Source organism: Aquarana catesbeiana, linkage group LG09 (genome assembly GCF_042186555.1).
Source record: "Aquarana catesbeiana isolate 2022-GZ linkage group LG09, ASM4218655v1, whole genome shotgun sequence".
NCBI lineage: Eukaryota > Metazoa > Chordata > Amphibia > Anura > Ranidae > Aquarana > Aquarana catesbeiana.
In genome coordinates, this window is record NC_133332.1 from 109,131,600 (window position 1) to 109,154,139 (window position 22,540).

Sequence of the window (22,540 nt, forward strand, 5' to 3'; positions counted from 1 at the left end):
AAACAGTAGCTGTATAGGATAGAGTCAGGGGAATAGGATATATGGTTTTATCTATATACAAGGAAGACTGGATGAGCAGACTAGTTGGACCATTAAATCTCAGTATCACAAGTTATCTCCATTACATCTTGTGGGACAGATTGATTGCCAATGCTGTTTCAACAGGGATGTAGTTGTCATTATACATAGCTCCCAACTGTCCCTGATTTCGAGGGACTGTCCCTGATTTCGAGCAATGTCCCTCTGTCCCTCTTTATTTCAAATTTGTCCCTCATTTTGGTCTCATCTATATAGTTGTATATATAAAATGCACTTTTTGTCTTTCAAAAAGTGTATCCCAGTGCTAAACCTTTCATTCAAATTCTAAATTGCAGTTGTTGGCTCAAACTTGTCTTGCATACATACGGTCACACAAATGTTGTTGGAAATTCCGAACGTCAAGAACGCGGTGACGTACAACACGTACGACGAGCCGAGAAAAATGAAGTTCAATAGCCAGTGCGGCTCTTCTGCTTGATTCCAAGGCACGCATGGAATTTTGTGCCTCAGACTTATGTACACACGATCGGAATTTCTGTTGTCGGAAAATTTGAGAACCTGCTCTTAAACATTTGTTAGCGGAAATTCCGACAACAAATGTTCTATGGAGCATACACATGGTCAGACTTTCCGATAACAAGCTCACATCCAACATTTGTTGTTGGCATATGACTTTACACTGTAGAAGCAATACAGAGGCAGGAAATGGATAGCTACCTCAGTTCTGGAGAGCTAGTTACATTTACCTTAACAAATGATGATGGGAAGGTTTAGTAGCTTTGCAGTTCTGTGCAATGACCAGGGATAAAATGGAAAAGTCTTTGGGTCATCTGTCAAATATTTCTTTACAGGAAAACTTCACTTTACTAAAGTTCCCTTTTAATTTTTCTTCAGCCCCCTCCCAACAGCTTAGTTTAGCCCACAAATGAAAACACTTATCTTCATCCCTGATACAGTTTTTTTCCTTGTAGGGCCCTGCCTGGCACCACAGAGCCATTACAAGAAAGGCATCCCTGAGTCCTATGCCTAGTGTGCATGAGCATAGGAGTATTGACCACCCATAGCAAAAATGAAGGCATTTGGTACTCCATTGAATCGCTGGAGGCCACCACGAGTAAGGACCATTTATAGGAATTAATTCTCAGTGTAATGTTGTCTATTAAATAGACTTGTGAAATCAGTTAAAGTATGACATACTGTACATGCCTTAGACACTGACTATACACAGTACTACTGCTTGTGTCTGTTTTTGATGGATGTTTATTCTAATGTTCATTCTAATTCTAGTAATCGTGCTAATAGAGACATTTTTGCCTCTGCCCACTCGTCCTCTCTTGTTAGGAGGAATGGAGTCCATACATGATTCAGTTATCAAGTGAAGTAGATTATTTTAGACCTAATCTATCAATATTCTAGCATGTATAGGGTGCAGACATCTCTGCAGAAGACAGGACATAATACAACCAATATAACTAGTGTGTGCACACTATGAAGCTGATTTACTAAAACTGGGGAGTGCAAAATCTGGTGCAGCTCTACAGAGAAATCAATCAGATTCCTTTTTTTTTTTTTTGTCACAGTTTAACCACTTAAGCTCCGAAAGGTTTACCCCCCTCCATGACCAGGCTATTTTTTGTGATAAGGCACTGCGTTGCTTTAAATGACAATTGCGCAGTCGTGCGACACTGTACCCAAATAAAATGTTTGTCATTTTTTTTCTCACAAATAGAGCTTTCTTTTGGTGGTATTTGAAAACCTCTGCGGGTTTTATTTTTTTTGCGCTATAAACAAAAAAAGACTGACAATTTTGAAAAAAAAACAATATTTTTTGCTTTCTGCTATAAAACACACCAAATCATCATTTTTTTACAAGTAATGGCAACGGTCAGCGGGACTGCAATATTGTGGTGGACAAATCGGACACCTAACTGACACTTTTGACACTTTTTGGGGACCAGTGACACTAAAACAGTGAACAGTGCTAACACTGTACTGACACTGGCAGGGAAGGGGTTAACATCAGGGGCGATGAAAGGGTTAACTTCCCTGGCGGTATGATTATTTCAGATTTTTGATGCTGAAAGCGGTACAATTATTTTGCATTCAAATTTGGCGTTTTATATTGTAGGCCTGTAATTCTTGGGAATAACTCACTTAAATCTGTCCAAACAAGAGTCTAGTAGACATCCCGGGTATGATAAATTTATATATTTATATATATATATTTCTTAGGGGAAATATCCATGTCACTTTATTCATTCTATGCATTGAAATAGGAATGGGCATGTGCTTGCTTTGAACACAATTCTTACATAGAATTTACTTGTCATTTTAGATGAGTGGGTAGACCTATAAACATTTTTTGTTGTTTTTATGACTCACTATCTGGAAATGATGAAAAAACCATGTTATTTTTGGATTTGTGTTGAAATCATTTCTGCTTTAATTTCTGTTTTCTTTTGGCTCACCAGACTGTGAGTGTATTGGTTAACCTTTGTTAGTACGGGCCAGGCTCCATAGATTTATGATATATTTGAGAATGGTGATCCCCTAAAAGTCTGCAGCAGGTGTATACATGTTGGAATAAATGGCTCTGTAAGTTTAGGCGCTTCCTGTACTATGCATTTGCAGTTTTGGATGTACAGTTGGCCACAGAGGAAGATTTTACCCCCTTCCCGACCAGAGCACTTTTTACAATTTGGCACGTTGCTTTAACTAAGGCCCCTTTCACACTGGGGCGGTGGGGGCGTTGGCGGTAAAACGGCGCTTTACCATCGTTTTAGCGGCGGTATTCGGCCGCTAGCGGTGCAGTTTTAACCCCCGCTGGCGGCCGAAAAAGGGTTAAAGCGGTATAGCCGCGGTATAACCACGGTATAGCCGCGCTGCCCCATTGATTTCAATGGGCAGGAGCAGTGAAGGAGCGGTGTATACACCGCTCCTTCACTGCTCCAAAGATGCTGTTTGCAGGAGTTTTTTTTCTCTCCTGCCAGTGCACCGCTTCAGTGTGAAAGCCCTCGTGCTTTCACACCGAAGAAACAGCAGCGGCAGTTTTAGTTCGGTTTGCAGGCGCTATTTTTAGCGCAATAATGCCTGCAAACTGTTCCAGTGTGAAAGGGGCCTAACTTTAACGTTTGCGTCCCTTTAACTGACAAATGCGCAGTCGTTCCACGCTGTACCCAAACGAAATTTGCGTCCTTTTTTTCCCCACAAACAGAGCTTTCTTTTGGTGGTATTTGATCACCTCTGTGGTTTTTATTTTTTGCGCTATAAACAAAAAAACAGACAATTTTGAAGAAAAAAAAAAAAAGTTTTTTTTTACTTTTTGCTATAATAAATATCCCCAAAATAAAAAAACGAAAACAAATTTCTTCATCAGTTTTGGCCAATATATATTCTTCTACATATTTTTGGTAAAAAAAAAGCGCAATAAGCGTATATTGATTGGTTTGCACAAAAGTTATGGCATCTGCAAACTACGGGAAAGATTTATGGCATTTATATGGCATTTTTATAATTTTTTTTTTTTTTTTTTTTGTAATGGAGGTGATCTGCGATTTTTAGTGGTACTGCGACATTGCGACCATTAAAATTTATACAGCGATCAGGGCTATAAATATGCACTGATTACTGTGTAAATGCCACTGACAGGGAAAAACTAACACTAGGGGGCGATCAAGGGGTTAACTGTGTGTTCCCTCAGTGTGTTCTAACTGTGTGGGGATGGGAGTGACTAGGAGAGGAGACATATCATTTTTCCTACTAGTAAGAAAAGGAAAAGTGATATGTTTCCTCTTTCCTGGCAGCACAAGGATTTGTGCGTTTACACACACATATCCCCGTGCTGTGGCTCATGCACGCAATTGCGCGTGGCCGGTGGACGATCATACCCGCTGGCCACGGGCATCAGGTACCCCCACCCTGCAGCGGGCGCACACCCTCTGATGGCCAAAAAGCGGAAGGACGTACCCGTATAGGGTTTCGGCCAGGGGAGCCATTCTGCCGCAGTATATCTGCGTGAGCCGGTCGGGAACCGGTAAAGAATGATTTGCATGACAAAGCCCAAAGTGTCCATACATAATTAAAATGAAACCCTTATTTTTGAATTTGTAATACCAAAGTAAATACTTTCTGTTTCAAGAAGTCATCATCTACAGTGCTGTACATGAAGGGCTTTTTGGTTCCTTTTGACCCTCCGCACCATAGTATGACTCAGTATCCTTTATGGCCATTGTGTACCTTGATTTAAAAGCTAAATAATGTATAATTAGTAATGTGGTATATTTATGCATGTAAGTATTTTCCTGTTTTTTAATGCAGCACAACAGTTTACACTAAGTTTCAAATAGTACATAGAACCATTTATATCAGCCAATACCCCAGATAAGCTTAAGCCCTTCGCGTCTAAGGGTAAAACAAATGACGTACATATCATCACAACTACTTGGTGCATCCAGGTGGATTATACCTTGTTTTTTTCAGGACAAATGGGTCTTTTATTTGGTGGTAAATGGCAATGGATATTTTCAAATTTTTTTTTACTTTAAAATTTTATTAACGTTTTACAGGTTTACAAAAGTCACAAGCATAAAGTACAATGAAAAGTCGTCAAAAGAAACTGATGAAAGACATACAATGCGAATAACAACAGGATCACGGTTAGTCGACATCTTGTCAGTGTCCTGACATGTGTAGTAGATTTGAACTGTCGTAATCAGATTTGGCTGCTTCCCTGTGTGGGTAATGTGGTCAGGATGTATGTGGTTAAGAGGTTCTCTGTGTATCTCCGTATTGGACAGTTGGGGTGTTTGCATGCGTTGGCCTCTGAGCAGTGGAAAGGTGTATACCGACGGCAACTACCCCTGCCCCCAATCACCCCTAAAGGGATTTGACTGTGACTGGGGGGGCTGTAGGTATGTGCGTATGTGGTTTGAGTAAGGTCATTATATTTCTTTGTTTGGGTGAGCCCACTCTTTAGGTGTTTGGACCCCAAGCTTAGGAAGCCTAGGTGTGGTGTTTGGTTTTGATCTCTAAAAGCCATTTAAGGGTGTTTTCCTATCTGAGAAAGCTGATATGGAAATTGTTCAGAGGTATGATAAAAATAGTTGTTCAACAGAGTGGTTATGTGGGAGTTAGTGGTTGGGGGGGGGGGGGGGGGTGGAGGGGAGAGGAGGGGGGGGGGGGGGCAGAGGTCTCTGGTGTGTTTACTAGTTTCAGAGATGGATTTCTCTAGTTGGTGGAGGGTGAGTCATTATTTGGCCTGTTAGCCTCTATGGATTGTCTAAAATGTGTCCAGCATGCCCAGGTTTCCCTGTACTTTGTCGGGCTGTCTCTGGCTTGGTGTATGAGGATTTCCATCTCTGCTAGTCTATCAAGAAATGGTGAGACCAAGGGAGGTGGGACCTAAATGAAGCACCTTTAAGTTGCTATTTCTACCACTCTATTTTTCATCACGGATCCTTCTATTCATCTATGCACGTCACCACCTCCTTTTGTGAACACCGTGGTTCACTCTCCCATCATTCAATTCACATCCAGGTTGCCTCCTGGGCCTATGCCTGCCCCGATGGATGCCTGTTGGGCGCCCCTGCAGTGATACCCACCCCAGCTCACGGATGAGAGTACTTTGGCTGGCTTGTGCTACCCGGCACCACATCTCCACCACATGAACCTGAGTGAATTTTGTTACAATTGGTTTGGGGGTTCCTAACCCTACCCCTGTCCATCTCTGTATTAATTTAACTCTTTAACCTTATATCAGTTTTCTTACCCATAGTTACATCAAGTGCTTACTCCTGACGAGTGGCCCTCCAGCCACGAAATGCGTAGAGCTGCCATACACTATGTTTCTGATGTATATATAAAATATCGTACTAGCTAACATTTATTACCATGTTTCTGGATCAATGAGGACAGAGGTCCTTGCAGGCATTACTTTTTATTACACACTTAGCCGAAATGTGTTATTGGTGCACTTTGGAGGCTATTGTTTGCCATATCCATGTGATATTCTAATTATGATCAAGATGTACTGTATTACCCTTTGTATCATTCCATTATGTTTACGTAATTTTACATGATGTATTCTAATTCTGTTTTATGGCAATTAATAAATTCCAATTATGTTCACCAATTTTATTCTTTTGCAACCACGTGCTTCATTTAAAGTCCCACCTCCCTTGCCCTCCCCCTTTCTTGACTACAATAGGGATGGAAATGTGTGACCTTTCCGGGTCACAATTTCACTTAAAGTCCCGAGGGATGGAATAATTGACCTTACCAGGTCATGTCTTCAATTAAAGTACCTAATATATTTGCCCTATTCTTTACTTGTCTATCAACTCGATGGAGCCATTCTGTAACAGTGGGAGGAAATGTACTTCTCCAGTAGACCGGCATATATTGATTGGCCGCATTAATGAGGTGTAGGACGAGGGATTTTTTATAGTTTGGAGGTGTAGTGAAGTAGAAATTGTTCGGGTGTGAAATCAGGGGTGTATGTTGTAATTTGTGTAATAAGGTGGTGGATTTCTATCCAAAATGGTTTTATGAGCGAACAATCCCACCAAATGTGGAGTAGTGTGCCTTGTGCTGTGTTGCATCTCCAGTATAGCGGGGGGGGGGGAGACTAGGATGAAATTTGTGGATCTTGTCGGGTGTCATGTACCATCTGGAGAATATCTTTCCTGGGTAGATACATTGATGGAACCTTTGTGGATGTGACTGTATATGTGCTCCCATTCCTCGTTGGTTAAATCTATATTGAGGTCTGATTCCAATTGTCGGACAACTTTGTCTTTTTTGATGTTGTGGGTCGAGAAGAGGAGTGCATAAACAGTTGAGATTAGGTGTCTTTGGGGTTCTTCGCTATTGCAAAGTAATTCGAATGCCGTGTAATCCTGGTGCCAGCGTGTGTTGGGTTTGGTGTCTTGGAAGAAGTGTCGGAGTTGTAGGAATTTAAAGAAGGGAATGTTATAATCTGGGAATTTAGAGGACATAGCTTGGTGAGACAGGAGTTCATTGTTCTGGAAAAATTGTTGAGCTCTTATTTGGGGTCTGTTTGGTTTCACAGTTGGGTTGTGTAGGGACAGGCCCGGGGGAAAATCTGGGTTTTTATCTAGAGGAGTCATGGGTCCAGTTGTAGGATTCAAATTCATTTTTTTCAAGCAGCTCTGAAGTGCAGCAGGGTGGCATTAATTAGTGGGTGTGAAGTAAGTTCTTTAGGGACATGAATGTGGCTGATCCAGGGAAGGTGGAATAGTGGGATCTGAGCAAAAGAATTTTCAAGCTGAATCCAATCCTTACTATGCCCATGTACATGCCAGTCGACTATTCTGGTCAGGTGACATGCCCAGTGATATTTTTGAATGTCTGGAAGGCCTAGACACCCTTGTAGTTTGGGGAGCGTCAATCTTTCCCAGCTTAGTCTGGGTGTTTTGGAGGTCCAGATAAGGTTCCTGCACATTCGTTTGTAAGACGAGAAGAAGGAGGGGATTGCTTGAAAGAGATAGAGAAGTCTGGGTAGAACATTCATTTTCAGGATAGCTGTTCTGCCAAACCATGAGAAAGGCCCTGTGTGCCATTTGTGAAGGTCTCCTTGGATGGCTTGGAGAACAGGTTGAAATTTTGCGCATATAGTTCATTCAACCTGGTAGGGATATTGATACCAAGGTAGGTGATAGCGTGGGGTTCCCAGCCAAAAGGGAAATTACTTTTACATTGTGTAATGAGTGTATTCGGGAGGGTGATGTTCAGAGCTTTTGATTTTGTGAAATTATTTGCAGATTGGAGATTGTTTTGAAAAGTGCAAAGTCTTTGAGGAGGTTAGGGATGGTGTTTATAGGGTCTGTTAGGAAAAGTAGGATATCATCCATGTAAGCTGCTATTTGATATTTTTTATTATTGACATCAATGCCTTTGATATCCGAGTTGTCTCTTAGCTTGCGGAGTAGAGGTTCCATGGTGAGTATGAACATTTAGGGGGATAGGGGACATCCCTGGCGAGTGCCATTTGAAATGGGGAAGGCATTCGACAGGCGGCAGTTAACCCTGATTTTGGCTGTGGGGGACGAGTAGAGAGCTAGGATCATTTGGAGTAGACGATGTAGTATTCCCATCGCACGTAGTGTCTCCTCCATATAGTCCCAGTCCACTCTGTTGAAGGCCTTCTCCGCATCTAGGGATAGGAAGAAGCCCTGGGTGGATGTAGTGGATAGCCAATAGTGAATATTTAGAGCTTTAGTGGTGTTATCCCTGGCCTTCCTGCCAGGGACAAACCTGACTTGGTCCAGAGAGATTAATCTCGGGAGTAGGGGAAGGATGCGGTTTGCCAGAACTTTGGCGTAGGGTTTCACGTCTACGTTAACAAGTGATATGGGACGATAGTTAGATACCATTATGAGGTCTTTGTCCTGTTTTGGAATAAGGGTAATGTGGGCCTCTAGGATTGTTGGTGACTTTGGAGGGTGAAAGGTTATTGAAAGACTTAACGAGCTGGGGGATAAGAGTATCGGGGAAGGACTTAAAATAGCTGACAGTCAAGTCGTCTGGGCCCGGGCTTTTTCCTGTCTTTAATTGTTTCAAGGCTGTCAGGGTCTCTTCTACAGAAAGCGGGAGGTCTAGGCCTGTTGATTCTTCAATAGTGAGAGGGGTTGGGTTGTATTGTTGTAGGAAGTCCTGAATTGCTGCCATCCGGTCATTTGGGGTGGTTGTCAATTGTGAGGTAGGGAGATTGTACAATTTGGAGAAGTATTTTACAAATTGGTCTGCAAGGTCTTCTGATGTAGCTAAGGTGTTGTCTGCGGGGTCTTTGATCGTGTGGATAGTGTGCTTTTTTGACATGTAGGGCTCTGGCTAACAGCCTCCCGGATTTGTTGCCAAATTCGTAAAATACTTTTTGGGTTAGGGCGTATTTACGTTTTAGTGTTTTGTGTATCTCTCCCAAGAGTTCTTCTCTGGTTTGTGTCAGTTCAGTCAAGGAGTTAGCGGCCAAAGAAGATTTGTGCTTTTGTTCCAATGTGTATATATGTTTAGACAATAATTAACAAATTAATTACAAACTGCGCTCCCTATAAAGTGCAAGTGCAGATGACACACTCTAATGTAAACAAAAAAAAAAAAAATTGAAAAATCCAAAACAAAAACAAAAACAAGTGAAAGCAACAGATCAAATTCAAAAATGAATTCCAAAATTATATTCAAAAAATGTATGTGTTCAAAAAAGTGTTCAAATAGTGTTGAAATCAGAATACTATTTGAACACTTTTTTGAACACATACATTTTTTTAATATAATTTTTTAATTCATTTTTGAATTTGAACTGTTGTTTTCACTTGTTTTTGTTTTTGATGTTTGATTATCTGCTGATTTCACTTAGTTGATAGTCATTTATGAGTATCACTATTCACATTATTTATACACTACATTTTATTTTGTTTAGAGTGTGTCATCTGCACTTGCACTTTATAGGGAGTGCGGTTTGCAATTAATTTGTTAATTATTGTCTTTTCTCTTTATCATTATAACGTGCTACTCCTTAATCAATTTTATATTAGTCTAACCAGCTTCCATTTGCGTGGGTTGGTAGTTTCTACCATTTATTATGTATATACGTTTAGTTAGTTCATCAATGTGTGCCTTCCTAAGTTTTTTCCTTTTGGCGGCCAATGAAATGAATTCACCCCTAATTACACACTTGTGTGCAGCCCAGATTGTTGCCGGGGAGGAGTCTCCCGATATGTTTTCTGTAAAGTAATGGGAAAGGCTCTTGGATATCTTTTGAGCAATCTCTAGATCTGTTAGGAGGGAATTGTCAAGGCGCCATATACTGCATCTGACATGTGTCGTAGGGAGAGTTAGTGTCATGGTGATAGGGTTGTGGTCCGACAGTATCATAGGTTCGATTGTGGCTCTAGTGAGAGAGGATAGGTCATTTTGGGATATGAAGAAGTGATCAAGTCTCGAGTACTTGTTATGTGACGGGGAGAAAAAGGTGAAGTCTTTTTCGTTGGGGTGTAGTGTGCGCTAAGTATCATGTAGCGTCAGGTCGCTGAATTGTGACTTTATCGCGCGGAGGGCTCTGTACGTTAAGGATGACAAGCCATTAGATGTGTCAAGGGGGGGGGTTCAGGGCTATATTAAAGTTGCCACTGAGGATTAGAGTGCCAGATTGGAATGTCAACAGTTGTCGGAATGTTTTTCGGAAGAAGGCAACTTGCTGCGTGTTTGGGGCGTAGATATTTACAATTGTGATGGGCCTATGGTGAAGTGTGCCTTTGAGAAATAAGAACCCCCCCCCCTGTGGATCCGTTTGGACTTCTGATATGTGGATTGGGCATTGTTTAGATATTAGAATAGATACCCCTTAGATTTGGCGTCTTTATTGGACACATGATAAACCGTCGGAAAGTGCTTGTTGTGCAGTTTGGGGATATTATCCATTCTAAAATGGGTTTCCTGAATAAGAGCTATGTGAGCCTTAGTTTTCTGGAGAGAGTAAAGTAATTGTGTTCTCTTTTCAGGGGTGTTAAGTCCACGGATGTTTATAGAGCATAGCTTGAGTTGTATATGGGGTTGAGCTTTGCGGTGTAGCGTGGCGTGTGGACCGACGTCCTCCGCCATGAGGGGAGGGGTGTGTGGGGTAGGGGGTAGTCAGGTAGGGGAAGTGGGGGTCTGTTGTATTAGTTGTAGATTTGAGTGTACCTAGCACAAGAAAGTGTCTGTAGATCTCGGGTATCCCGCCGCCACATGGGATAGATTTGAAGGAGGATAGAGATAGTTCTTTAAGGGAGTGTGTGAGATGGGACACTGCTCAGGTATGTTGGAGTACAAAGTTAGAGGGACACGGGGGAGAAGTGTAGTGACTTATTTCAATGGTATTTGAATGTTTACTGTTATCTCGCCGCCCTGCCTTGTTGGGGTAGGTGATTAGCCCCTGGAGTTGCCACCAGGCCTCCAGGAGGTCAGCAGTGGAAAGTCCAGGGTTCGGGCTGTGTAGCAATGTCAGAGCAACGAGTATAGTAACCCATAAACTTAAAACTTGTGTATCATTAACCTATGCAAAATGCAATCAGTTTTACTAAACTTAAGACAACTCGAAACAATAATATGACATAAGAGCGATACCTTGTCACAATACTTTAAGGAAAAGTTCAGACTGCCAACAGTTTATGCCAAGTAGGCTAAGTACCTATTTCCTGACTATGACATTTATAGTAGCAGGTTAGGCGTTCTCTCTATGTAGTTAGATCTTGCTGAGTGAGGTGAGTAGAATCTAAAATAAGTCACTTAATGAGCCGGTGGTGGTTTATTCCTAGTGAAGGATAAAGACAAGGGAGCACTGGGGGTGTCCAAAATTGCCTTGGTTCTTATTGTATGGGCAGTATGGAGCTTCTTGGATAGTCCAGGGTGAGAAGCGAATTGCACCTGTGGTGACATGGTTGGTGCTGCATAGCAGTAAGAAGAAGACCGGCAGGGATGACGGTATAGTTCAACTTCCAGTAGGAAAGTGGGTATGAGGGGTCGCCCGTCCTACTCCTTATTTGAAGATGCTATTACAAGACCTGGAGTCATGTACGGTTGTAATTAGCATGGTCATTGGGGTACCTTAAGGTGGAGGGTTGGTGAGTCTTGCGTCTTTCCAGGTTGAAGTTGCTAAGGTTGCACCCTGTGTAGAAGAGTCCATTACCTGGTCCATAGACACAGCGGTGTGTGAGAGATGTTCCTTGCTCAGTGATGCTTCCTGGAGCGTGCAAAGCCGGTTGTAGGCCACGCTGATAGTTCTTATGTCTTCATGTATAGGTCAGGTGGCAGGCCGCAGGGTGTTGTGGGAATTGTAGTTTCGGCTGTTGATTGTGGGATCTCTGTGGGTCTTGTTTGTATACAAAGGCAGCTATAGCGCAGAGGAAAGTTAGTGTGGAGTGAAGACACGCATAGTTAAGAGTACCACGGTCCGAAAGATGAACAGAGTAGTATTGTTAATAGGACAATAGTCAATGAAAACAACAGTCAATCAGAACTCATAGGAGCCGAACATGGCTGAACATTAACAGTAGATCACGTAGTACCTGTGGGGGAAGTTAGTGGTCCCGCCAGGCTCTTCTCAAGCTAGGAGAGTTAGTGGGGCTGGAATCCTGGTGTAAGCTACAGGAAGTAGTACGTTGACTCGGAGCAGAAGGGGATCTTCTCCTCTGGTATCAAGTGTCTTGTGCCTCCATAGGTTCTTCATATGGCTGGTCCTTTCTCACGGTATAGAGGCGAAAGCCCGCATACCAATTAGGCATCTCTACCAGCGGGATGTTCAGAGTATCACAGGAATAGGATACATACATATAATAGATAATACATAACCTACCACCAAAGAACAACCCAAAATAAATTCTCCTGCTCCTGACGATTGCAGCGATACCACATATGTGTATGTTAGTTTTTGTTTGCATTCGTAGTACAGCCCAGAGACAATAGTGCACACAGTAACTGATCACTGTGATAACCAATCACAGGCTATCACAGCGATCAGGTGACCTGGAATCGAACGTTCTGGGTCCCGATCGTTAGAACGGGGTCCAGGGCTCTCAGTGAGACCCTGGTCTCTGTGCTGGGAGTGCGCCGCATGACAAAAAAGGGAGATACGCAAATATGTGGCCCCACGGAAAAAAGGCCAGTCCAGGGAGGCCCGGAATGATAATGGAAGTATGGAATGGTAATGAAGGGTTGGGCATGACTAGGTGGAACAGGAGACAACGGAGGGTTAAAAGTAAAAGGAAGTATGAGGGAGGGGATTGAAGTTAACTTAAGGGGTGGGGAGATATAAAAGGAATAGGCGGGGTTTAAGCAGGAGCAGTTGGACACAGGGGGAGAGAAGCATTTGCAGCAGCATGGCAGACATTGATGTGATCCTAGCAAGGCTGAGGACGGCGGCGGCCACGAGGGGACAGGAATGGCTACAGGCTCAGGTAGCCCCATTGCTGCTAAACGAAGCGGGGGGGTCCGGCGCGGGGGGGGGAAGCGACGCCACGCGCCAGGCAGTCTAGGCCGCCTGATCGTTTTTCACCAGGCCCCTCATCCAGAACAGCTCGCCCTAATAGGAGCCCGGGAACGGACCCGTCGGCTCCCCCAGCAAAACGGGTGGCCGCCGCCACCCCTGGGGGGACCGGGCGGAATCCTTTACAACGGCGGAGCGCGGGGGGCGGGGCTTCGGGCCGTAATGGCGCCCAAGCATCACCACCCAGAAGACAGGACAGCAGCAGAACGGTCCCCCCCGCAGCACAGGCGCCTGCTAGGGGGGAGATCCGACAGGGGAGGAGCAGGGGCACGGCTGGAGGTCAGCTACCTGACGCTGCTGGCAGGCCTTCTGCAGCCAGGAGTGGAAGAGAGCCAGATGAAGACAGAAGGAGAGGTCCAGGGGCCAGCAGAGGAGCCAGCAGTGGGGGACAGCAGAGCACAGCAGCAGGTGGTCGCAGGGAGAGGGGGAGAACAGCTACAAGATGGGAATCCACAGCCCCCAGGCAGGCTTCACCTGGGAGGTTACTCACGCCGATGCTCCAAGCCACGGAGGTACGGTCAGAAGGAGAGCTGTCGGGTTCGGACGAGGACGCGCGCCAGGACATCGCACCATCTGGAGGGTCCAGTGCAGCGGCGATGGGGAGCAGACCCAGTCAGCCTGGTGAGTCACATGTTTTACCTGATTCTGTTAGCAATGTTGATGGTGGTAATTGGTTAGATAGGGGTGATGGGGGGGACACGAGGGCTCCTGGGGGAGCTGTAGGGGCCGCGGCGGGGGGACCGCCGGGCCTCGGGGGGACGGGCGTTCAGCCTGTCGCCTCCGGGACAGGGGGACCATTACAGGAATTGCTGGGAGGATTAAGGGATTTGGTTCAGCAATTCGCAACCAACCAGACGGCGCCAGCGATAGTGGCACCGTGGGTTGGAGGGCAGGTGGAGAAGTCGGGTGTTGGGGGGACCACGGGGACAGGGGGTGAGGCTGTCGCCAACTCAGACGCAGGGGTGTCGGGAAACGCCACCACGGGGGAATCTGCAGTGGTGGTCAGGAAGGATGTGGTCAGGATAGCAGATGCGGCAAAATGCGAAGTGTACGTCTGCTATGAGGGCCCGCTGGGAGCACATTTGAAGCAAGAAGTGGGGGAGAAAATAGTAAAAGGTGAGTATGTGGAAATTTTCTCCTTGTTACCGTTAGAGAAGTTCAACTTGGACAGGGTAAAGCCAGGCGATTCCAAAAAAGAGGATGAGGAGAAGCGAAGGTATCGTTTGATCCCTAGGACTTTTGGTAATTGGTTACAGGCATTCGCCATTATGGCGAGCGTAATTGGCGAAAAGAACCCGGAGCATTGCTCTGCGTTGTTTTGCTACATGGATGCCATAGGTGAGGCACATAGGGTGTATGGGGGCACTGCGTGGCTTCGGTACGATGAGCAATTTAGGCAACGTAGGGCAGTGAGGCCGGCTCTTAGGTGGGACCATAAGGATATCAGCTTATGGATGCGTTTGATGTCTTCCGCCAGGATACCAAACCAGCCTTTTCATGGGGGGGCCGGGGGATCGTCTACCTCTGGACTCCCGGCCGGGAAAAAATTTGGGGTGTGTTGGCAGTTTAACGAAGGATCCTGCAAGTTTGGGGGATCCTGTCGTTTTAAACATGAATGCTCAGGATGTGGGGGGAACCACGCATTGTCATGCTGCTTCAAAAAAGGAAAGAAGTCAGGGGAGCCTGCTCAGAAGAGGGATAACGCCGGTGATGGAGGTAAGGATGCCGCCTTTCTTAAATAGGTACCCGGACAGAGAGGCAGCGAGGGTGTTGGGGGAGGGTTTTTCAGTGGGTTTCAGAATTCCATGCTCTCTGGCAGCTATACCTCCGATGGCCAAGAACTTGCGGTCTGCATTGCAGAATCCTGGGGTGGTTTCAGAGAAACTGGCCAAGGAGGTTGCGTTGGGGCGCATGAGTGGGCCTTTTGCAACTAAGCCATTACAGAATTTGGTAGTGTCACCGTTGGGAGTGGTGCCTAAGAAGGAACCAAACAAGTTTCGCCTTATTCACCACCTCTCGTTTCCAAAAGGGGCATCTGTGAATGATGGTATCAATCCTGAAGATTGTTCAGTGTCGTACACATCGTTCGATGCAGCAGTGGGATGGGTGAGGCATTACGGTCAGGGGGCACTCATGGCAAAATCAGACATTGAGGCGGCATTTCGTTTGCTTCCAGTACATCCGGACAGCTTTTGGCTGTTGGGTTGCTGTTGGCAGGGGGAATTTTACGTCGATCAGTGCCTGCCAATGGGTTGCTCGATATCTTGCGCCAAGTTTGAGCTGTTTAGCTCATTTCTTGAATGGGTGATTAGGGATGTGTCGGGGATGGATTCCGTGATACATTACCTTGATGACTTTCTCTGCGTGGGGCCTCGTGAGTCTAAGGGGTGTGCGATTCTGTTGGCAACCTTGGAACACATTGCAGGTAAGTTTGGGGTACCATTGGCAGCGGATAAAACGGAGGGCCCGACGACAGTGTTGAGTTTTTTGGGCATCGAAATAGATACCAGAGACATGGAGTGCAGGTTGCCAGGGGATAAGGTGGACGGGTTAAAAAGGGATGTCAGGGACATGATGGAAAAAAGGAAAGTGCAGCTGCGACAATTACAATCACTTTTGGGTAAGTTGAATTTTGCGTGTCGCATTATTCCAATGGGTAGAGTTTTTTGCCGCCGGTTGTCAGCTGCAACAGCGGGGATACAGTCTCCGTCCCACTTTATCAGGCTTACCAGGGAACATAGGGAGGACTTGAAGGTGTGGCACACGTTCCTGGAGAGCTACAACGGACGTTCGGTGTGGATGGGAGGACCGGTAAGTAATTGCGACATGGATTTGGTGAGTGACGCCGCGGGATCTACGGGGTATGGGGCTTTTTTCCAAGGGCAGTGGAGTGCGGAGGCATGGCCAGAGTTTTGAGTGGAGTTGGGATTTACTCGGAATCTGGTGCTATTGGAATTATTCCCGGTGGTATTAGCAGTAGAATTGTGGGGGGAGAGGTGGCGGAACTTAAAAATACGTTTAAATTGTGACAATATGGGGGTAGTTCAGGTCATCAATCGGCTATCGGCATCATCCCCGCCGGTAATACGATTGTTGCGTCACCTGGTGTTGAGGTGCTTACAACTTAATGTTTTTCTATATGCTGTTCATATTCCGGGCGTAGATAATACTTTGGCTGACTCCTTGTCTCGGTTCCAGTGGGACAGATTCAGGGAGCTGGTGCCCGCCGCGGAAGTGGAGGGGATTCCTTGTCCGGGGTGGCTTTGGGAGATGGTATCGGAATCGCCGCAGGATGGATCAGGAAATCGGTGAGTGGGTCGACATGGGCGGCATATAGTAAAGTGTGGTCAGAATGGGCCACTTTTACACGGCTGGCGGACGCCGGGCTGGGAGGGTTGGACTTGAGGTTGTTGGTAGTGTATTTTGTGTCGCGACACATGGAGGAGGGTGGTTCAGTGTCCGCAATTGAGCGGAAGTTGGCAGGGTTGGCCTTTTTATTCAAGTTACAGGGCCTGCCTGATTTTACCAAGGATTTCTGGGTAAAACAGGCTTTAAAAGGTTATAGGAAGAGTCATGCGAAGAAGGATTCGAGGAGGCCAGTATCTTTTTCATTATTGCAGGTAATGTAGAATAAATTAGGTGGGGTATGTAAGTCAGGTTATGAAGTGATTTTGTTCAAGGCGTTTTTTTCTATCGCATTTTTTGGAGCGTTTCGGGTGGGTGAGTTGGTGAGTCCAGCAAAACAAGTGGCAGGGGGTTTGAAGATGCAGGATGTGGAAGTAAAACGGGATAGGGTGTTGTTGAAACTGTGCAGGTCTAAAACAGACCAAGCGGGAAAAGGGGTAAAAGTGCAGCTGTTCAGGTTACCAGGGTCGGGAATTTGCCCGGTTCAAGTAGTTGAGGAATTTCTGCTAATCCGCCCGGTTGGGGAAGGGCCGTTGTTTGTGCATGAAGATAGGACTTTCTTATCCAGGTTTCAATTCATTGCAGTGTTTAGAAAATGCATTGGGGCGGCAGGGTTGGATAGTAGGCAATTCGCCTCACACTCCTTCCGCATCGGGGCGGCTACTGAAGCTGCCAGGTGTGGGTTGGATGAGGCAGCAATCAAGAGGATTGGGAGGTGGGAATCCAAGAGGTTCCAGTCTTATGTGCGCCCTCAATTGTCATCAGATGCTGTACAAAAAAAAAAAAAAAATATATAGATATATTATGATCACATGCATTTGACGACAGGGGTGGGGGAAGTTCACATGTTTCAATTGTCTTTTGTTGTGTTATGTCTTTGCAGATGGGGGTCAACCACGCCTCGTCTGGATCTTGGGGCACTCCTATGTTTTCTGGGGTGCAAAAAGGGGGGACGTCAGACCAGAAGGCAGGCAACTGGGGATTTCCAGGAGGGAGGCATGTATTCGCTGGTTGGGCTTTCCAGGCATGGGGTGGGGTAGAGTCGTTCCGGAAGTTGAACGATACGCTCGACTCGATCGACCCCCGGATGTTTTAGTTGTACATGCAGGAGGAAATGATCTGGGGGTCCGATCTACCAGGGAACTGGTGTCGGCCGTTAAGTGCGACTTTTTGGCACTTCGGGTGGCCTTCCCGGGCATGATCATAGTTTGGTCTGACATAGTGGCAAGGACGTCATGGCGCATGGCTAGATCGGTACCTAGGATCAACAAAGCAAGAATTAAAGTAAATAAGGCGATTGGAAAGTTTGTTGTTAATAATGGGGGATTGGTGGTGAGGCACACGGAGTTGGAGGTTAATGTGGGGATGTACCTAAGGGGAGATGGGGTGCACCTTACCGCAGTAGGCATTGATCTTTGGGCTCTTGGGCTTCAGGATGGCATTGAGAGGGCATTGCAGGTGTGGAGGTGCCCTTAAGGCTAAGAGGTCATCCTTGCGGGCTGTGGCGGCATCTTTGGTCTCTGATGGTGGTACAAAATGCAAAGAGGTGATGGTAAATGGTGGGGGGCTTTCAGTATTCTGTGCCCCTCTGGTGTGTTCTGTTCTTACAGCGGAAGGCTAGGCTGGAAGACAGATGTTTTACACTGCGGGAAGGGTGTTGTCACCGTGCTGTTTTAAATACGGCTGGAGGCCTGGTATGGTAAAATTATGTACCGCAGTGTAATGGTGTTTGGTGAAGTTTTGAAATGGAGGAGGTGAAGTTAAGAGTGCCATCAGAAGACCAAAGATTGGGAGGTGTAAGAACTGTCAGTTAAAAGTTATACATAGTTGTACAAAATGTTCATTAAAAGAGTTATTTAAAGTTATTTAAAAGTTGGTTTTATACTTTTATAATAAAGGAGGCTGCTATGGCCGGTTTTTTACTCCAAACAACTCCTGTGTGTGTTATCTAATTATTATAGATAAGAAAGGGAAAAAGAAAAGGGGAGTAGTAAATAAAGAGTGGGTAGTGGAAGTTGGGGATATTAGTTCCTACACTGGTCAAGGGAGGCCCGGAATGATAATGGAAGTATGGAATGGTAATGAAGGGCTGGGCATGACTAGGTGGAACAGGAGACAACGGAGGGTTAAAAGTAAAAGGAAGTATGAGGGAGAGGATTGAAGTTAACTTAAGGGGTGGGGAGATATAAAAGGAATAGGCGGGGTTTAAGCAGGAGCAGTGTGAGGAGACAGACAAAGGGGAAGTTGCCCACCCACCCCCCCTTTTTTGGTTTTGTTGTGGGTATTTTTCTGGTTTGCTGTTTCTGTTTTTTCTTTATTACAGGTGAATGGATCACGGTCGTCATAGCAGCGCTTTATCGGCGGCATCTTTGGTCTCTGATGGTGGTACAAAATGCAAAGAGGTGATGGTAAATGGTGGGGGGCTTTCAGTATTCTGTGCCCCTCTGGTGTGTTCTGTTCTTACAGCGGAAGGCGAGGCTGGAAGACAGATGTTTTACACTGCGGGAAGGGTGTTGTCACCGTGCTGTTTTAAATACGGCTGGAGGCCTGGTATGGTAAAATTATGTACCGCAGTGTATGGTGTTTGGTGAAGTTTTTGAAATGGAGGAGGTGAAGTTAAGAGTGCCATCAGAAGACCAAAGATTGGGAGGTGTAAGAACTGTCAGTTAAAAGTTATACATAGTTGTACAAAATGTTCATTAAAAGAGTTATTTAAAGTTATTTAAAAGTTGGTTTTATACTTTTATAATAAAGGAGGCTGCTATGGCCGGTTTTTTACTCCAAACAACTCCTGTGTGTGTTATCTAATTATTATTATTATTATTATATAATAATTATTATTATTATATTATATTTCTATATTATAGATTATAGAAAGGGAAAAAGAAAAGGGGAGTAGTAAATAAAGAGTGGGTAGTGGAAGTTGGGGATATTAGTTCCTACACTGGTCAAGTGAGGTCGCATACTTGTTTACGATCAGCGTGAAGTATATCTAAATCTAAAAACAAAAATGTAATATATTGCAGCATATTAGTCCTTAGCAGGGGCGGCTGCATTTGTTTTATTCAGCCTTCTTCCTTTATTTTTGCTTGTTAATCCTGCTGGGAACACTCTCTGACAACAATCACTCACCATACTCTATCCATGGAGCAATGTTGTCACCCAAGGCTGCTCTCTATATTTGGACTGAAAAACTCTATAACATAGGAGGGAGGTGTTATGTAGTCATCAGCAGAGAACTGGTGAGAGTTGATAACATTGTTTGAGACTTCAGTTCAGTGCAGAGGAAGATTTCTGGCAGGGTCAACAGGGAATATTTTCTACTTGCAGAAAATGTACTTAGCTTGAAAAACTCATGCAGTCACCACATCACACATCTAAGGACTGGTAAGCTGCAATATATTGTATTTTTGTTTCTGGGTTTAGATATACTGTAATGTATTTTCAGTTGTAGCATTAAAACTCCTGCAAAAAATTCCCTGCAAAGAGAGCTCTTTGTACATTTATTGAAGTTTTTAATCTTAGTAATGCTATAAAATGTTGGCGGGCAAAACTTCACCTTCGGACATTTAGGTGACATTATTCTTGATGGCACCCCAATTGCGGTGCAATTTTGCTGTATTAGTCGCACGACAGAATTGCATGGAAATTGCGGCAACATATGCCTTTAAGAATCGCATGAAGCTTGTTGGTCAAACAGGAGAAGAATCTTCATTTGGGCAACAAACACGTATAGAGCAGCCCATTGAAGTGAATTGGCTGCCCTATATGAAACATGTAGAAACATGCGTAAAACCCGCAAAGTTTCAAGTTGGACAACATTCATTCTACAAATTGGTATGTTTTTTGAAAATCCGAGCTCCTGGAAAAAACTCCCTGCAAAGAGAGCTCTTTGTACATTTCTTGAAGTTTTTAAATGAATTGGTTGCCCTATATAAAACATGCAGAAACATGTTAAAAAAAAAAAAAATCACGAGCGGGAATGCTTGTTCCAGCTGCACAAGCTCTGAACGACATGGGATTTGTTACTTTATGAATGCCAATAGTACCATGTTTAGTTTACATTTTAGATTGCTATTGTCATTCAGGTTATTTGAGGTTGATTGGCATCTGAGCACCCTACTGGTCTGCTATGCTAGAATAGGTTGCATTTCTCTATAAGCTCACCATACACACACTATATTGTCACATGAACTTTGATGGCATCCCAGTCTTCGTCTATATAGGGTTCAATATTGAGTTGGCCCACCCTTTGCAGCTATAACAGCTTCAGCTTCTGGGAAGGCTGTCCACAAGTTTTAGGGGTGTATCTATGGGAATGTTTGACCTTTCTTCCAGAAGCACATTTGTGAGGTAAGAAACTGATGTTGGATGAGAAGGCCTGGCTCGCAGTCTCCGCTCTAATTCATCCCAAAAGTGTTCTATAGGTTTTAGGTCAAGACTCTGTGCAGGCCAGTCGAGTTGCTTCATCCCAAACTCGCTCATCCATGTCTTTATGGACCTTGCTTTGTGCACTAGTGCACAGTCCTGTATCCACAAAGTTGGGAGTAAGAAATTGTTGAAAATGTCTTGGTATGTTGACGTCTTAAGAGTTCCCTTCACTGGAGCCAAGCCCAACCCCTGAAAAACAACCCCACACCATAATCCCCCCTCCACCAAATGATTTGGACCAGCGCACAAAGCAAGGTCCATAAAGACATGGATGAGCAAGTTTGGGGTGGAGGAACTTGACTGGCCTGCACAGTCTTGACCGCAACCCGATAGAACACCTTTGGGATGAATTAGAGAGGAGACTGTGAGCCAGGCCTTCTCGTCCAACATCAGTGCCTGACCTCAAAATTGCGCTTCTGGAAGAATGGTCAAACATTCCCATATAGACACACTCCTAAACCTTGTGGACAGCCTTCCCAGAAGAGTTGAAGCTGTTATAGACTGGGATGCCATTAAAGCTTATGTGCTTGTAAAGGCAGGCGTCCTAATACTTTTGACAATATAGTGTATCATTGTCTATAAAACCTGAAAGTGTGCACATTCCTTCGGTCATGCAAAAGGCAGTTTTTCAACATAGTGAATAATTGTTTCTTGTATAGTCATCAATATGCAACATCACAAGCCATTTAGGTAAACAATAACAGGAACCAATTTACACTAATGGGGAGTTCTACCCTAAAATCACTAAGAGTAATGTGTTACCTATTGTTTAAACAGTGATAGGACTATCAAATGACAATGAGTTGACATTAATAGGCTAATTTTCTAAAATATGAGGGTGAGGGGGATTATTAAGTTATGTTGCGTGAGGAAGGCTTTCTATAAAATCTCCATGTAATCCATAAATCCCACAAAGCAGCATTAAGTCAATATAAGACATGCAGCTGACACTTATTAGGTGTATGTTTGTGTAGCGCCTACCCCAACTTTCTGGGAGCCTGGTGGTGACCCTCAGAGGTGGGAGGGGCCGACATACTTCCTCAGGGTGCAGGTTACTTGGCATGGTAGGTGATGGACAAGATAGAAATTAGGCGCCAGTCACTTTTATGTTTAAACAAAGAGAAGCTTATTTCTCACAACAGGAAAAATGCGGGAGAGGGGGGATAGGGCACAGGACACCCTTAGTCAACAATAGTAATGATCAGCAAATAGGCAGATTGGCAGACTCGTTAGACAAAAAGATGAGATAAGGCAGACAGCTGTACAGGAAGAGAGCCTTTAAGCTGAACCAGCACATCTGTACTTTGTAGAATAGGCTGTCTCCTATGGTAACTGAACTTAACTCACAGAAGGTGCAGGAACTCTATGGATGATTCCATCTTGACGCTTTCCCAGGATCTCCATGGGTCCCCGGGCCATGCAAGACTCACCTCTGGTACTTCATCTCAGGTCTAAATCCTTTCCTTCTCAGCATTGTTTCTGGATATTAAGCAGGCTTTTCCTTGCAGAATCTTGAACACCCAGATAGGCCTCGGATAGACCTAGCAGCCAGGCGAGCACCTGGATAGGCCTCAGGCTTCAGGCCTAGCAGCCAGGAGCTGTTGAACACACATCCACCCAGACCAC

The 22,540-nt window shown here is 44.8% G+C and overlaps 1 long non-coding RNA gene across 1 annotated transcript in view; it reads left to right on the forward strand.

Moving 5' to 3' along the window:
- Window positions 1-22,540, forward strand: part of LOC141107235 (uncharacterized) — a 58,969-nt gene that overhangs the window by 13,306 nt on the left and 23,123 nt on the right. Inside the window, exon 4 of the long non-coding RNA XR_012235829.1 lies at window positions 1,011-1,153. This is a non-coding gene — a long non-coding RNA (uncharacterized lncRNA). The remainder of the gene's footprint in view (window positions 1-1,010; window positions 1,154-22,540) is intronic.